Source organism: Mustela lutreola, chromosome 3 (assembly GCF_030435805.1).
Source record: "Mustela lutreola isolate mMusLut2 chromosome 3, mMusLut2.pri, whole genome shotgun sequence".
Taxonomy (NCBI): domain Eukaryota; kingdom Metazoa; phylum Chordata; class Mammalia; order Carnivora; family Mustelidae; genus Mustela; species Mustela lutreola.
The window spans coordinates 28596462-28609550 of NC_081292.1; the positions used below are offsets into that span (position 1 = coordinate 28596462).

The following is a 13089-nucleotide window of genomic DNA, read 5'->3' on the forward strand; positions in this document are numbered from 1 at the left end:
TGACTTAATTAAAGAAAAGAAAAAAAATACTTACTTATAGTAGGAAAATCCAGAAGTTTGTTTGGAAAGGTGTACGTTGGCATTTCCAAAGGAGCCAGGAATTTTTAACAGGTGTGCAGCAAAATCAAGACAGACATCCTCTAGATGAACGACTATGTAGTGTTCTCCTGATTCACAAAGTATAAAATCTAAAGGCAGATTGTAAACCATACATTTGAAATAGTCATTCAAGACATGAATTGTTTGAAAAGACAAATTATTCTACCCGGTATTTTAAGATTCACTGATTCCATAATAACTTCAGGTATACGCATTTGTACTGATTGACTTTCTTTGAGAATGATAAACGCATAGGTTGTGTTTCGATAAGGCAATATCACAATATACACAAGTATTGAATTATTATGTTGAATGCCTGAAACTATGATAATGTTATAGGTCAATTAAATCTCAATTTTTTTTAAAAAGATCAGGCATCACTGAAATGGCAAGAAAATATTTGCTATAAAGCTTATAGCTAGGAACCAGAATTTCTAGTAGGATCATTTTATTTTTGTAAATATGACTTATTTTGAGAATCACAGTTATATTAATTTTCTTTAAATTTGTGATAGGTTAACATTAGTATATTTTCCTCTGTGAAGAGACCTCAGATCCTATGAATATCAGTTTGTTTTATGAATTTTGCCATTTAAATACATTTATCCATGAAATTAAAGATTTCATTTTGGCATTTCTTACTAGGTACACTGTTGTTCTACCATTACAATGTTTCAATGTACCAGTTACTTACAAGCTCTTAAGGAACAGGTATCATATATTCTTTCTGTCTTGTATTTCATATACTAAATAGAAGCTCATTAAATGTTTTAAGACACATAATTACATATACTTAATAAATAAAACTCCACGTTTGTCCCTAGTGTACAAAACAATTCTAGTTGCCATTTAAACCCATTTCAGATGCACAATGATAAAAAGAAAAAGATGATAAATGTAATAAGATACTGAACAAGAAATCACCAGGGTTTTATATCCCCTGGTCTTGATTCAACAAATCCAAACAAGAAGGACATGTACATGTTTTCTTAAGTTTCTTAGCAAAGAGAGAGTGTAATTTCTTCTGCTTTGGATCAAGACAAAGAGAGAAGAAAAAATTCCCCTGAAAATGTTATAAAAATCATATGATAAAGGAATAAGTTATCTTCCATGGATGCAGAGTGCACAACTTCATGGGATAACTTCATGGGAAGCAGCTTCATAAGCAGCGGTGACATTTATGTAGGGCATTCATTTACAGAGCTTTCACATGATTTCATTTCATTTGCTTAATAGTATGGAGCAGATATTATTTGAGGAAACCAAATGCAGAGCAATGAACTAGCTATCACTAGTAAGTGATAAAGCAAAAAACTGAACTCAGATCTTCACAACTTAAGCACAGCCCCAACCTGATAGGCAAGAAACAATACCAAATTATCTGGAATGATTCTAAACAGTATTGGGCTTTATCTTTGATGTCCACATTTACTTGGAGAAATACTGAGGCACTAGTTTAGAAAAATGTGCAATTTTTCGTCAACAAATATATATTAGATATTTAACATGTTCCAGGTTTGATGCAAGCTGTAAGAGAGAGGATGATGCAAAATGAGTAATACAGGTCTTGTCACTATGAAACCCAGAGTTTAGTAAGAGAGAGATACAATTCAAATATGAGTTGTAACAGTGTATGAGCTTTTTGTAAAATAAAAGTACAAAGGAAAGAGCAACTAACTGCACCCAGAAATGAAGAATCCTTCCCAGAAGAGGAGATATTTATGTTGAGTCTGGAAGAATAAATAAAATCTTGCTAGATAGGGAGCATTTCCGACAAAGGGAATTGTGTGTGAAATATTTGGATATGGGGAAAAAAGAAGAAAAAGAAATGTAGGTTCAGAAAATGTCAGCTGCTTGTTGTGGCTGTAGAATGGAGTATATGACTGAGAGACAGGAAATGCTGAATAAATCTGGAAAGAATAGATTGTGGCTATCTAGTCCTAAACCATTTACACTATGCTAAGGAATTTGGACTTAGATGCAATAAGGAGCTGCTGCATTTTAACCAAGAAAGAGACCTAATCAGGTATGTAAGAGTGCAGTAATTCTGGTGGCAAGCTGGAGGCAGGAGTGGCTGAAAGAGTGGCGGGGGGAGCTAGAGGGAGGTATGGTAAGAGGATGTGGTCATGTTTCAGCTCGTGCTGAAGAAGGCTTGAGGTACAGTGGTGACAATGGATCTAAACAGTAGATTTAGAAATGTTTGACTGGAAGTATCTCTTTTGTAAACTCCCTAGATGGCACCGTCACTATCTCCTCTCCAGTGTCCTGCCCCTTTGTTCACTACTGATTATAATGTATTTGATTAGATGTCAGTTTCTGTCTCAGCTCTTTCTTCAAGGACAGGAAATACATCTTACTTTTCATGTATCCACAGCAGCAAATATCTGGAACTAATAAGTTAACTAATAATTTAGGAAGTTGTTGGTGTTTACGGATACACTCAGAAAATTGTTGAGAAATTGCTTGTGTACAATGCTTACTTTTATGCATCAATTTGTTTAGACTAACAGTATCCAGTACTAGTTACTGAACAGAACTCCCCTAGCCCTGCTGTACAGGTGTTCTGTAGATGCCGCAAACTTCTACAGTCAGTTGATGTAAAGTAAAGGAGATTATCTCAATAATGAGCACATGAAATGGGCTTCACCCAATCAATTAAAAGATCATAAAGGCCTTAAGAACAAAACTCTAATTTCCCTGAGGAAAAAGAAATTCTGCCTCAAGACTGCAAGCATCATGCTGTGCCTAAGAGCTTCGCACCTGTCAGCCTGCTCTACAAATTTCTGACTTGCCAACACTCCCCTCCCAACCACATAAGTCAATGTGTGGGTGTGTGTGTGGGGATGTATGCTAATGATTAAATATTTTGGTTGAGGGAGAGGATGGGCAGTTAGAAGAGAACAGAACCAGTATTTCAAATCTACCTAAATGCCACCTATTAAGATAATTTGTACAAGGAAAAGGCCAGTTCAGGTAGAAGTAATAACTTCCTTGCAAGACTTGTTGAACGTCAGATATATGGAAAGTTCCAGCAGCCTATGTAGAGGAAGAAGATGGAAATATGAGTCTTAGGCTCATAAGAAAAATTCTTACTGTCAAAATATATTATTCAATCAGAATAAATATAGTTCCTAGCTGCTTGAAAAGCACATATAACAAACATTAATAGCGAGGTTGAAATTTATACACTGTAACTCAGGACATAGAAAAGAAATACCTAACTCTAGTTGTTGTCTGAATATATATCTTGCCTTTTAACCTATTCTATTCAAAATGTAAAGCTTACCTAGTAAAATAACTCAGTGTCTTCCCATTTGAAGAAGTTTCTTCCTGGGTAAATACCCTCTCAAGTCAGATTTGAAACTCCCTGTCAGGGCAGTTTCTCCCCTCCACTAGCATGTCCTTGCCTAGGGGCATCTAGATAAAAGCGGAAGTTTGCATATCACAGTCAGGTGGGGTTAGAGTAAGGGTTTCTGGATCGCACAAGCTGCCTTATAGTTTGTCACTGACCTTCACTAAGAGTCCTTTTCCTGCTAGTTACTGGATACTCCATGCTTTTGTGTGCTTATAGTAAGTGAGCCAAATCTTCCTGGGACAAACTTGAAGCTAAGTACATCTGGAACCAAATCTCCAATAAGTCACTTAGTAGCTTCATGTCTTTGAGAAAGAGGCTTAACTTGACTGATTTTACCTTATTCATCTGTAAAATAGAGTTCTTTCCTACATTACAAAGTAAAAGGAGTTAGAAAGCAATTGCTCATAGAAGGTCCCCTTCCCACTACGGCCATTTAAGCAATAGCCACAGCCAGTTATAAGTTTATGTGCATTGCACAGTGCTTTAATTTTCAGAATCCCAGGTAACAATGAAGTTTCTAGTCGTTATTTTCCTCAGCTGAGTCTCATACAAATATTAAGGTTTAGGCACTTATTCTTTTTTTGATTAATTTTTTATTTCTTGTCAGCATAACAGTAGTCATTGTTTTTGCACCACACCCAGGGCTCCATGCAATCCGTGTACTCTCTAATACCCACCACCTGGTTCCCCCAACCTCCTACCCCCCACCATTTCAAAACCCTCAGATTGTTTTTCAGAGTCCATAGTCTCTCATGGTTCACCTCCCCTTCCAACTTCCCTCAACTCCCTTCTCTCCATCTCCCCTTGTCCTCCATGCTATTTGTTATGCTCCACAAATAAGTGAAACCATATGATAATTGACTCTCTCTGCTTGACTTATTTCACTCAGATTAATCTCTTCCAGACACTTATTTTACCTGTTGTTTTATTTATGATTCCTGTAATGCCTTGATGAAGAGAAGAAAAAACTATACAAAGAGAAAATTAATTCTCCTAGTATACAAAATTTTGTCCACAGTCCCATAGGCCTAAGCCAAAAGACCATACTTTAAGAGGACAAACACTTTAAGAGTGAGATGAAACAGTAAGTAATATAAGATGTTTCATCGAGGGGCTTCACCTGAGTGATCCTATCGGCAGAGGATGACCTCAATGGTGCTTATCCTCCAAGTAAACCCAGTGAAGTTCAACCATTTAATGACAACACTCTCTTGGTCTTTGTCTCATTGCTTGTCCACAGATTCAGCAAGATTCTTTGTATGGCATCCAGGAACCAGCAAGCCGTGCAAGAGTCATCCGTGACACGTCATGAATTCACAGCAATAACATCTTCAGGGCAGCCCATTGGTGCCTCTCAGTGTGTTTGTAAGTCCAGAGCAGGGTATCTATCTGCTGATGGTAGCTGAACACCTGAAGTTCCAAAGCTCCTACAAGGGAAAGCAAGGAAACACCCCAGAACACAACAGGAGACTTTCTTAGGGAGCATGATTCCTGCATATAAAAAAATAAATAAATAACAGAAAAATTGGCAGAACTCTGGTGATTGGATGGTACCCCCATTTGTGTCTTGCTCAGCACATGCCATAGCACCAGTGTCCATAGCTGAAAAAGCATGCTAACGTCATCTTTTTCTAGCAGAAGTTTAAGAATGGGACTGGGTGCTGCGCTTAAAAGAACCAAAACCCACCGTGAGACACAATTCCAGTTTCTACTGTGTTGACAGGAAGCACTGCCTGAGTTTTTCTTGCTCTTACTCTATTCATATTATCTAGCCTAGAACCTCCTAAATGCAATTTGGGATCTCCCACCCAAGCTTCTTGAAGGGAGAATCTTCCATAGCAATGAATAAATTTTTTTCCATATGTGAAAATGACCAAGTATCTCCCACCAGAAAAACAATTCTGGTTGTGTTTTCAAAAATAGTTTAGGGGAATCTGGGTGGCTCAGTCCGTTATGTACCTATACATACATATCTTTTAACTCAGTAAATCAATTTCTGCTCATCTATTCTAAGGAATTAATCCTAATGGATCAAAGATCTTTATCATATGATTATTAATGACTTAATGCTAAAAATATTAGAAAAGCAAGATGAATACTTAAGCAAATGATGCTAGGAAGCAGCTACTAAAGGGTCAAAATTGAATATGCAATAATGTAAGAAACATTTGTAATTTGAAAAAAATAGGCTGAAAAATGTTTAAAAATTATAATTACAACTGAAAGAAAAACATGTATGCAGAGGAAGCATGGCAGGTTATAAATAATCAAAACAACAAAAGTGGCAATGTTTGGGTTAAACCACCATTGGGTTTTCTCTTCTATTTTTCTTTAGTTTGTCAAAATGTTTCTAATAAATATAATAATATGCTTTTTAATAGCATGGAGAAAGGGAAATAACAGGAAGTTTAACTGAAACACAAAAGCTTGGCTTAGGATAACTAAGAAATGAGAACCCAGGAGTAAAGGAAAGCTAGGAATGGAATTTCTTGCTTCTGGGGGGAGTAAATGAATCTGAGACTGAGTTGGTAAGGAGTGGACTGGACAGAGGAAGACTCTGATGCCTCCAGAACTTGGGATCCTGAAAGAGTATTGCAGTTGGCCTTGAGATGTGGTGGTTTCTCAGAGAAGACTGTTGGGAATAGGTAGTGGGGAGGGGACTAATGTTACTAGTTTCAACACATGCCAATCTGATCGCAGCTGGGAAATTTAACTAATGTCCAGTCTTTACAGAGTGCACATCCGAGGTCTACTAACAGCAGGAAAAGAGCTATCCCCTAGAGTATATGCCAGATAAGAGATTGACAAGAGGTCCCAAAAGACATCTGTGAGCCAGAAAAGATGAAGAAGAAGAAGGAGGAGAAGGAGGAGGAGAGGAAAAAAAAGAAAAAGAAAAAGAAGAAGAAGAAGGCAAGAGACAATGTCATAGAAGCCAAAATTGGAAAATTTGAGCAGCAGATGCCAGATAAAATACCAATATTTTACCATAAAACACCTATTCTCAGATTATCAGAAGGAGAACTGAATCTGCTAATCCTGCTAATCCTGGGCTATTGTGATCATGCTTAGTTTAGATGGAACAAATGAAATCATAGCATGGCAGTCTGGCCACCAACCCAGACACAGTCAAGAGTGAAAACTTGAACAGGGCATTAAAAAAAAGGTGAAGACATAACCAAGGAGTTGCAGGAACCAGGGAAGATCTCTCCCTTACAGCTCTGCAGCAGGTCATGGAGATGGTGGGACAGCACCAGGCCTGATTTCTGAAGGGCTCCCTGAAGGCAGCAGGTTCAACAGCAGAGTGGTGATCTCACAGATCCAACAGACCCTGCCAACCTGTGGTGAGGAAGTTGTGGTTGATGCAGAGCCAGCCCAGGAGCACCCTGATGGTGGGCAGCAGCTCTTCTGCAGAAACGACCTCCAATTTTTTTGAGTGGCCTGTAAATTGTTGCAAGACTTGCCAATGGAAGCATTCTGCCCCACATAGGAGCCCGCAAGAAACTGTCTTTCAGGAAAGCTGCTCATCTTGTTCTCTCTGCCAAATGCTTTGCTGGAGGTAGAGCTCAGCTCAGATGAAAGCATCAGAATACTGTGACTGGACACAGGAACCAAGTGCAAGCCATGTTTTGGGGACTTCTGGCCCAATGGAGTTGGCAGCATAGCAGAAATAGTTGTTTTTTAAGAGATCTGAGGCTACTGGGTGGTTTACATGTATCCAACTTATCTTTGGGATGGGTAACTCTATTTGGATCGAACCCACTTTCCTGCATTGCCCCTGGATTCAGGGAGCTACTCTTCTTCATCAGTTGTATCTAGGGGGTGTAGCTCAGTGGTAGAGCATTTGACAGCATCAATTGTATCTAAAGAAGATTCATTAGTTGTTTCTGAGCAGACCCGTGAGTTCAAGGATGTATGTTCACTTTCTTCAGTCTCACCTGAATCACAGCAAGAAAGAAAACTGGCTTCCAAGTTGTACCCTTTACTGGTAACGTAAGACCACATGGCTTCTCTGAGATCTGCTGTGGTGAGGTCCAACAGAGGGAGCTGAAACATCTTGTTGCTCCTCCCTAGTCCTTGGCACCTGGCTCTGTCACTATGGATGACCATCTCTGGAGTCAGGTTCTCTTTCTAGAGCTCAGCCTGGATTCAGGTATTTACGTGTTGAAAAGGGTCAAGGTGAAGGTGCCTGCTGGCCTGTGCTGCCTTGAGCCTGTTTTTCTCAGGCTGTGCTGTACATAGAACGGTCTCTGTACAGTTCTCTGTCTCTGTACAGAGAACCACATGTGGAAGATGAGGAGGTCTGGGAGACACAAAGAACTTCTCTCAGGCGCTCTCCCTCTGTGGAGGATCGGCTTGGGTCAGATGGGCACGAGAAAAGAGACAGAGGTTCCCCAGAACTAACTGGCCCAGGCCTATTACCTTGGCCCCTTTGAATTTCCTCTGAGGCTTCACAGGCTCTGAAGGTAGAGGAAGCTATCCAGTAGCCTTCTGTTTTCCCGACACAGTCTCTGGCTGGGAGACAGGTTCTTTCCCTGGCACCTTTTCAGATAGCTATACCTTTTCTCTGCATGATCGTGGAGTCTTTTGAGGTTCCAAGATGACCCTTAAACAGCACTTCTGATGGGAGGTTGCACTGGTAGAATTCTGTGAATGGCTTTGACGTCCTTGTACTTACTCCCTGTGAGAGTTCCCAACTGGTTAAAGCACATTCTCATGTGTGAGTCCACTGACGGAGCTCAGTTATAACTCCTTGGTGACCAGAGCTAGGAACTCATTGGGAGAACAGAACAAGTCTCCCAGGTAACAGCAATGGCAGGGCATTCGTGCCAGGCCATCTCTTCCTCTCACGTGGAGCCTACTTTCTTGCAACCAATCAAGTGGATTGCATTGTAAGGCCAGTCAGTAGAACTCTGTAACCTCAGCTCATTGTGCTTCTGAAGGAACATGGAAAGAAAAAAGAAAAGCAAATTAAAGCAAGCTAGAGGTAACAATTTAATCATCTCAAAGCAATAAAACATGTTTTAAATGATGCTCTATGATGCTGAAGACCATGCTGAAACGTGTAGACTGACACAGCTAGAAGCATTAAAAATGTAAAAATTATTTTTGTTTGTAAAATCATTGACATTCGTATGCTTTTATCCAGCAACCCTTCTCTTGGGAATTTTTCCACAGGAAATACATTTAACAAAAGTAAACACCTACATTAATAAGAGATCCATTCCAAATAGAGCTCTAATAGAAGAAAGGAAGAAAGAAGGCCAGAAAGAAGAAAGAAGGATGGAAATTAAAATTAAAATTAAATTAAACCTAAAAAGTTTCTGGTCAATGAACCGCTCATATATATCTAAATGATAGATAAGATTAAGTCCATTAATAATAATTAGGTAGACTTATAGAAATAATAATTACTTGGGAAAGTGGAATACAAACAATATTTACACTGAAAAATTACATCTTCAAAAACTAAAATATAATATTGTGAGAATTAAAAGAGATTGGCATGATAATGTCTGAGGATTTTTCCCCCCAAAATCCTTGACACTGCTATTATCAATCATTCTAATATAAATTCCTAGTTACTATAATTTATAAATCTCCATTTTTTGTAGGACTAGCATAAAATAAGGGACACATAATAAGCACATCCTATAAAACTTTGATTCATCACCTAGAATAAATAGCCCTGAAAAGTCAAGTACTTAAGACTCATTAAATGCATATGGTATCCATATAGTATCTGTATGGAGAGCTAGACTAGCACACAAAGTACTTATGGTCTGTTGCTACCATGTGAAAAGTTGAAAGAGGGATGGGGACACAGTAAGAGAGGGGATTTGGGCAGGAGGGCGAGGAAGCAGTCAGAACATTAAAGTGGAAGGCGGCAGTTACCAGAGCCTTCAAAATTTCCAAGGCAGCCTTGAGATCAACGTAAGGCCTTTCCTGGAAAGGTAAACAGCTGGTTCCCCTGGCTTTTCTTACCCAGAGCATGCTGACTTCAGGGAGGGAGAACCTACTAAACAAACATCTGGGCACCTAGGTAGCTCAGTTGGTTAAGTGTCTACCTTTGGCTCTTGTCATGATCCTGGGGTCTTCGGATCAAGCCGTGATTGGGCTCCTTTCTGAACAGAGAGACTGCTTCTTCCTCTGCCTCTGCCTGCCTTTCTACCTGCTTGTACTTGCTCTCACTCTCTCTTTCTCTCTCTCTCTCTCTGTGTCAAATAAATAAATAAAATCTTTATTAAAAATTTTTTTAAAAAACCATCAGGAGAAGAGGGATCTAGGTCAGATTACATGCCACACACATATATACATATGATTTTTCTAAAGGGAATTTAACTCCCTATCAAGACAGAGAGTCAGAACCCAGAACATCCAAGCTATGAGGAGAAAAAAATTTAAGCTTCCAAATTTGTTAAAAATTTTGGAAGATGCAGATTCCATTTGAAAGCCAGATAAGAAGAGGAACTGGCTGAAGTCATTTTCACCAGCCTCTTCTCCCTTCTCCTAACTTCTAACCACACCTGTTGACTCGAAACGACAATATCTCCTGCAACCCTTCCTGGAAAGCTATATATTTCCAAGAGGACAGGCCTAGAGTCATTCAGGTTTTGACTAAACTTACAAATAGGCATAAGACATCTCCCAAATCCCCAAGTTTGACATCTCTAATACAAGAACAGGCATAAATCTATGAAGTTAAATGCAATGATTTCCTCATAGTTAAACATTTCCAGACTGCACAATTCCTAGGAATGGTCCATTCTCTCTGAATGAACATAAATGAGCTAGCTCCTAGTCCTACTTCACTCCAATATGAATGATTAGGCCCACGTAATCACTGGCTTCCAAGACCTCTTTCTTCCTTTGAGGACATTTCAACACATTTCCCAGCAGACTTCCTGACCTCAACACAGCTATGGCTGATGAAACCCTGGACCAGCCACAAATAATTCTTCAAAGCTTGATGTCCCCCAGACTCAAGTCCCAAAAGCCCAGAAGCTATGTATAAAAGGAATAACATTAAATTTCTTCCTTGAGATGGATCCAAAGGAGACTTCTTCCGCACTCTGCATCTGAACTCCCAAGTGAACTCTAAGTCCTTGAGTTTACTGCTGCTCAGCCTGTTGAGTCCCCATACTTGAATGCCACACACAAGGCTCTTAAAGCCTTTGGAATCTCTCCCTTTGTTGAGGCACAGGAGTTGACTGCATAATTGGCATCAGGGGGATACACTGCGGCCCCAAGGCTGACTCAGACTGCTTCCTCAGGCAGGTAACCTAGGACTAGATATGACTCTGACAGATCTAGAAACTCCATAGCCTGAAGCTATGCAGGGAGATAGTCCTGAGTAAAATGCCCTTTTGTGACCTAAGAGTTAGGCCACATGAAAAGGATGTTCAAAAAGAGGCCTTCTTTTGGGGCCCCTGGGTGGCTCAGTCAGTTAAACACCTGACTCTTGATTTCAGCTCAGGTCATGATCTCATAATAATAAGATGAAGTCCCATATAGGGTTCAGTGCTCAGCCTGGAGTCGGCTTGAGATTTTCTCTCTCTCTCTCCCTCTGCCCCCAACTCACTCTCTCTATACAAATAAATAAATCTTTAAAAAAATAAATAGAAAGAGGGCGCCTGGGTGGCTCAGTGGGTTAAGCCGCTGCCTTCGGCTCAGGTCATGATCTCAGGGTCCTGGGATCGAGTCCCGCATCGGGCTCTCTGCTCAGCAGGGAGCCTGCTTCCTCCTCTCTCTCTCTGCCCGCCTCTCTGCCTACTTGTGATCTCTGTCTGTCAAAAAAAAAAAAAAAAAGGTTTTAAAAAAATAGAAAGAGGCTTTCCTTCATAAAAACAGCACCATAGCTGTTTCTTATCTTTTCCCAGCCCAATCTGCTCATTAAAAAACTGGTACCATAGAGCCCTGTACAATCATAGGAATCAGGAAATCCTTGAAACAGAAGTCTCAGGAAAAAAAAGAAAATCCTGATAGAAGAGATTGAATCTAAGCATTTGTTCTCCCCACTTGGTTCTTCCCTCTACAACCTGAATTAATAGAGTTTCACCTTCCAAAGAAAAAGTGTGATCCATAGCCTTTATGGAATTATACTAGATTAGTTACTGACTGTGGGTTGGATTTTGTGTTTTTTACTTAAACTCCATCCTAAACATTAAGTAAACTGTTGGGAACCTTCATTTAATTGCAAAATACCATGAACAAAGACTTAATCCACTGACAAATTAAGTAACTTGGATGAGATGGAAAAATTCTTACTAAAGCACAAACTATCAAAATTGACTCAAGAAAAAATTTTAAAAATCTGCATAAATCTATGACAGGCAAAGATACTGAGTTAATAATGTTAAAATTTGCCAGATAATATAACCCTTGCTGATGTGGCTTCATTGGTTCATTCTATCAAATATTCAAAGAGAATAAATTCTTCACAAAGTCCTCTAAAATAAGAAGAGAATACTTCCCAACTCACTCTTTGAAGTCAATATTACCCTGACACCAAAACCAAAGACATTACAAGAAAACTACAGACCAGTATTTCTTATACAGACATAAATCTCCTCAACAAAATATTAACAAACTGAACCTAAAACATTAAAAAAAAATTCTATACAATAACTCAGTGGGATTGATCCCAAGAATGTAAGGTTGCTTTAACATTTGAAAATAAACTAATGTAATACACCCCATCAATATAATAAAGTAAAAGAAAATATATAATCAACTCTGTAAAGCAGAAAAAGCATTTGACAAATGCAATATCCTTTCATGATAAAAACACTCAGCAAGTTAGGAAGAAAAGGAAACTTCTTCAACCTCATAAAGGACATCAATAATACAGAAAAAACATTTGACAGGATGCAATATCCTTTCATGATAAAAACACTCAGCAAATTAGGGATAGAAGGAAACTTCCTCAATCTGATAAAGGACATCTACAAAAATCCACAGCTAACATCATACTTAATAGTGAGAGACTGAATATTTTCCCTTTAAGAACAGCAATAAGACAAGAATGTTCATTTTTGCTACTTCTATTCAAAACTGTACTAGAGGTTCTAGCCAGGGCAGTTGGACAAGAAAAAAAAAAAAAAAAGGCACCCAGATTGAAAAGGCAACTTAAAACTACCTCTATTTATAGATGACATGATCATGTATATAGAAAACTCTAAGGTACCTACAAGATTTTTAGAATGAATAAATAAATCTAAAAAGGTTGCAAGATATAAGATAATACACAAAAATCAATTGTTACTTCTATATGCCATCAATAAACAATCAAAAATTGAAGAAAACAATTCCGTTTACATTGGTGTCACAAAAAAATAATATACTTGGGAACAAATTTGTTAAAAGAAGTGTAAAATGCATACTCAAAAACTATAAAACATTACTGAGGAAAACTGAAGACCTAAATAAATAGAAAGAAATGCATATTTATGAATCAGAAGGCTTAATATTGTAAGATGACAATACTCCCCAAATTTATCTATAGGCTCAATGTAATTCCTGTCAAAATCCCAGCTAACTTTCTTATGAAAATTCACAAGGCTATCCTAAAATAAATGTGAAAATACAAGTTACTTAAAATAAGTAAAACAATCTAGAAAAATAAGAGCAAAGTTAAA

The 13089-nt window shown here is 38.5% G+C and overlaps 1 long non-coding RNA gene across 1 annotated transcript in view; it reads right to left on the reverse strand.

Annotated features, from left to right (window-relative positions):
* Positions 1 to 3948: 3948 nt before the first annotated feature.
* LOC131826487 (uncharacterized) overlaps positions 3949 to 13089 on the reverse strand; it is an 83498-nt gene continuing 74357 nt past the window's right edge. Inside the window, exon 4 of the long non-coding RNA XR_009351619.1 lies at positions 3949 to 8388. This is a non-coding gene — a long non-coding RNA (uncharacterized LOC131826487). The remainder of the gene's footprint in view (positions 8389 to 13089) is intronic.